We start from the raw sequence: 4,915 nt of genomic DNA, 5'->3' as shown, positions 1-4,915 counted from the left end.
GGTGTACGAAGAACTACCCATGAAGATCCTAGACACCAAGGAACTGAGGCTTCGGAATAAAATAGTGAGGCAGGTACTAATCCAATGGGGACGCCACTCGAGCAGGGAAGCCACTTGGGAGCTAGAGGAGACCATGCGGTCCAAGTACCCAGAACTGCTTATCTTGACCGGGGATGAGTCTGTTCAGGGGACTGAACAGAGTTCTTAAGAGGGGGAGGATGTAACGCCAGGCTATTTTAGGTATGATATTTAATAAAAACCTTATTTATAAAAAAATTTCATGAACTAATTCTTTTGACAACCTTCCGAAATTAACCTCAATTGAAATTTTCAACTGAACAACCGTTAGTGTTATAATCACAGATCACTCATAATTATTAGGATTTGAATGAAATTTAATACCTAAAAAGATAACTTCATGATCTCCAACTTTCATGTAGAAGTCTACCAAAAATTCCGAACATAGGATTCTCAATAAAATTGTAAAGTCAGTAAACATTTCTGTCCAGAAACTGCAGACCTTCATCGACCATTTTTATCTTTTCTCATCACTGGAAATTCCGATTAAGGTGAAACTAATTGCGTTAGAACCATAACAAAAAAATCTACAACTCTTATGTGGAAACTAATTCCATATTCCGAATCCATAATTCCAGTATTGTCAATCTGTGAAGATGCAAATTTAAAGCAGCAGAAACAGATTTATATTTTAGTTCAAATTGACAAAATTAAATTGACTATGGCCCATAAAGGCCCATTTCAGCCCAACCCAAAAGTGGAAGGCAGCCCCAATCTCACATGTATATAAACCCCCCCCTCAAACCCTCAAACCCTAGCCTCCACTGCCCCCTCCCCTCTCCCCCAAATCAGATCCGGATTCCTTGGTGGATCCAAACCGTCCAGTCAGCTTCCGTGAAGAACCACCATCCGTACGTTCAGAATATGAACTAGACTTCAACACAGGAATTGTAGTGATCGAAGATACGGACGATTCAGTGCTAGATTCATCTCGATCCGAGCTTCCACCACCGAGATATGGCCAAAACCGTGGCTGCTGTTCATACTCGAACCAGAAAACCGAGCTGAACCAGTCAGCCGAGTTCCGCAGGGACCTGCACTCCATACGTCCGGAATCTCAAGGATCCTGCAAGACGGAAGTTGTAGTGCTCGCAGATTCGGATCCGTTAACGCTGGCCTCACCCCGATCGGAGTTTCCAACACCGAGAACCATCCAAAACAGTCACTGCTGCGCGTATCTTTTCTAAACTGCAAACTCCAAGTAACAAAGTTTCGATTAAAAATCTGAATTTATTTCTTATGGATAAATACATAATTATTAAGTTGTTATCTTTCTATAATAGGCTAAAAAGATTATAGATACTCATTATCCTCTTAATAAATATTAGTAGGTGTCGGATCCATGATACATTAAGAAAATAAAATATTGTGTATATTTCTTTGATAAAGGATTTTGGATTTCTAACTAAACAAGTTTCGGATTCTCATTTAGTTTATTTATTTCTAATTATATTTATATATATATATATATAATAAGTGAATCAAATAATATGTGACTTGATAGTATCATGATATCAAGGATTAAATAGTTAAAGTTTAGAAATTAGAATTAATAAACTAGGGTTATAATGATAAATAGAAAACTTAGAAAATAAGAACACGTGAACTCAAACCTTATTAATTAGAGGTATGTTCATTTCTTAGGTTCGATTCTTGAGGAACTAAGAGACGTAGATAACGGTCAAGAAATTACTACGCAAACAGGTGCGGGCTTCCTAGACTTTATAAAACTATCTTACTTGCCTGTTGTCATTCAATTGTTTATTATTATGGCATTAGTTGGATTTATGCATGTTGTTTTCGAACATTCGTATGATATGAGTAGAATATAAATTGCATGAAAGGATATGATTCATACATTGATCATAGCATAAGTAGGATGTGTTGAGCATACATTGAACTGCGTAAGTAGGATGTGTTGAGCATAGCATGAATTGTATAAGTAGGATGTGTTGAGCATAGCATGAATTGTGTGATTAAATGATTGCGTGTGAAATGAACGGATAATGAAAGTGAACAGGGGCCAATATGCTTGCATATTGGGATGTATACATTGGGTCTGGTATTCGACTGGACCCCTCGTTAACGTGGCGTTGGATGGATTTCCCGTCACGGGTCAAGACCTAGCGTAGGGTGGATTCCCCGTCTAGTGAGACAACCCCCCACTGTTGGTTGGATTTCCCAGTGGATTGGCGTTCCCGTCACAGGTCAAGACCTAGCGTAGGGTGGATTCCCCGTCTAGTGAGACAACCTCCCACTGTTGGTTGGATTTCCCAGTGGATTGGCGACCTCCCACTGTTGGTTGGATTTCCCAGTGGTTTGGCGGCCTTCCAATGTTGGATGGATTTCCCATTGGTTTGGCGGCCTTCCAATGTTGGATAGATTTCCCATTGGATAGGCAAGTTTGAATGTAAAAGTATATGAAAGTAGAAGTAATGATAAATGATGCATTGCATTTAGAAAATACATAGGATTTCCCGTCACGAGTCAAAACCTAGCGTAGGGTGGATTCCCCGTCTAGTGAGACAACCTCCCACTGTTGGTTGGATTTCCCAGTGGTTTGGCGGCCTTCCAATGTTGGATGGATTTCCCATTGGATAGGCAAGTTTGAATGTGAAAATATACGAAAGTAAAAGTAATGATAAATGATGCATTGCATTTAGAAAAGACATACGCATTATATTTCTTTTCATGTTTGTGAGAATAAAGTAAAAGTTTTATAAACTCTGGGCTGGAACTAAATCCCGCACTGAGAGAAAGTTCGATCTCTCACCCGTTCCATTTTATATGGGTTCCAGGTAATGAAGAGGAGGCCTACAGACAAGTTCGTGAGTAAAAGAAAGCGGAAGGATCCATGTTTAGGATAAATGCCACTTAAATTTATCTTGTTTTCGTTTGTTTATTTTCCAGTAAATTGGTACACTTCAACATGCATGGTTGTTATCGTATTTGTAACCATGTATGTCCTGACCACCGTTGAACTATCTTAACTATTGTTGTAAGACTTTTATTTGTGAGATTGATGTGGCATTTATGAATTTTATTGATAATGTATGTGATGTGTATACGCCTTACGTATAAATACGTGGCGGGTTGTCTCGGGGTGTGACAGTTTGCAAATGCCGAAGAAGCGAAATTATTGCGTTGGCCTGCGGAAGACCGAAAAAAAGATGGAAAATTACGGCACCCCGCTGATTCTCCTCAGTGGAGGAATATCGACAGAAAGTTTGACTTTGGCAGTGATTGCAGAAACCTAAAGCTTGGGTTCAGTACAGATGGAATGAACCCGCATAGTAGCATGAGCAGTAAGCATAGTAGTTGGCCGGGTCTATTGTGCATTTACAATCTTTCACCTTGGTTGTGTATGAAACGCAAGTACATCATGCTGACCTTACTGATATCAGGACCCAAACAACCCGGAAACGACATAGATGTGTACCTAGCACCGTTGATAGAGGACCTACAAAAATTGTGGTTACCAGGAGTGCAGATGTTCGATGCATATAGCAAGGAAACTTTCATCTTACGGGCTATGATTTTCTGCACCATTAATGATTTTCCGGCATATGGCAATTTGTCGGGTTATAGTGTTAAAGGATAAAAGGCGTGTCCTATTTGTCAAGACGATACAGACGATATGTGGTTAACTAATTGCTCTAAAACTGTGTACATGGGTCATCATAGGTTTCTTCCTACCAATCACGCACACCGAAAGAGAAAGAAAGAATTCAACGGAAAGACCGAGAACAACAAAGCACGTTATCCATTGACCGGTAAAGAAGTTTATTCACGAGTAAAGGATATCAAAGTTGATTTAGGGAAATTTAAGAAAAATGGGGGAAGAAAGAAAGGGGCTCCGAAAAGTTGCTGGAAGAAGAGATCAATATTTTGGGATTTACCATACTGGGAGCACTTAGAGGTTCGACACTGTCTTGATGTGATGCATGTAGTGAAAAATGTTTGTGATAGCATAGTTGGAACATTGTTGAATATTCCAGGTAAGAGTAAGGACAAAATCAATGTTCGAAAAGACATGCAATTAATGAACATACGGCCGGATCTACAACCAGGAGAGAAGGAAAGATCAGATGGTAAAATTTGTACATATCTAAAACCCGTCATGCATATGCTGTCGAAAAAGGAAAATATAAGCTTCTGTGAATGTCTTCATGGTGTCAAAGTTCCCTCCGGATATTCTTCAAATTTTAAAAAGCTAGTTTCACTGGAAGATTTAAAATTGACAGGTATGAAGTCTCACGACTGTCATGTTTTAATGACACAGCTTCTTCCTATTGCAATTCGAGGTATATTGCCAGCGTGTGTTAGGAAGACCATCACGAGGCTTTGTTTTTTCTTAAACGCCATTTGTTGCAAAGTAACAGATTCCGATACGTTGGATGATTTGCAAAAGGAGGTTGTTGTAACTCTTTGTCATCTTGAAATGTATTTTCCGCCGTCCTTTTTTGATATCATGGTTCATTTAATTGTTCATATAGTCAGAGAAATTAAGATGTGTGGACCGGTTTTTTTACGATACATGTATCCGTTCGAGAGATACATGGAAATTTTAAAGGGATATGTGCGGAACCGATATCGTCCCGAGGGCAGTATTATAAGAGCCTATGCTGCCGAAGAGGTTATTGAGTATTGTACTCAATATCTTGATGATTTAAAAACTGTTGGCATCCCTAAATCTTGCCACGAGGGAAGACTACATGGTGTAGGCACAATCGGTTCAAAATTAATCATTCCCAACCGTACAATAATGACACTAGCACATTTCCATGTTTTACAACACCTAACCGACGTTCATCCATATTTGGACGAGCACATGACC

The 4,915-nt window shown here is 39.3% G+C and overlaps 1 long non-coding RNA gene across 1 annotated transcript; it reads left to right on the top strand.

Moving 5' to 3' along the window:
• Positions 1 to 853: 853 nt before the first annotated feature.
• On the top strand, positions 854 to 3,012 carry LOC144569138 (uncharacterized). The gene is made up of 3 exons (XR_013515984.1): positions 854 to 1,279; positions 1,723 to 1,782; positions 2,877 to 3,012. It is a non-coding gene; the product is annotated as an uncharacterized LOC144569138 (long non-coding RNA).
• The last annotated feature ends 1,903 nt before the right edge of the window (positions 3,013 to 4,915 follow it).

This window comes from Carex rostrata, chromosome 18, assembly GCF_964058835.1.
Source record: "Carex rostrata chromosome 18, lpCarRost1.2, whole genome shotgun sequence".
NCBI classification, from domain to species: domain Eukaryota; kingdom Viridiplantae; phylum Streptophyta; class Magnoliopsida; order Poales; family Cyperaceae; genus Carex; species Carex rostrata.
The sequence above is the reverse complement of the archived record's forward strand: the minus strand, read 5'-3'. Positions and strand labels throughout refer to the sequence as shown.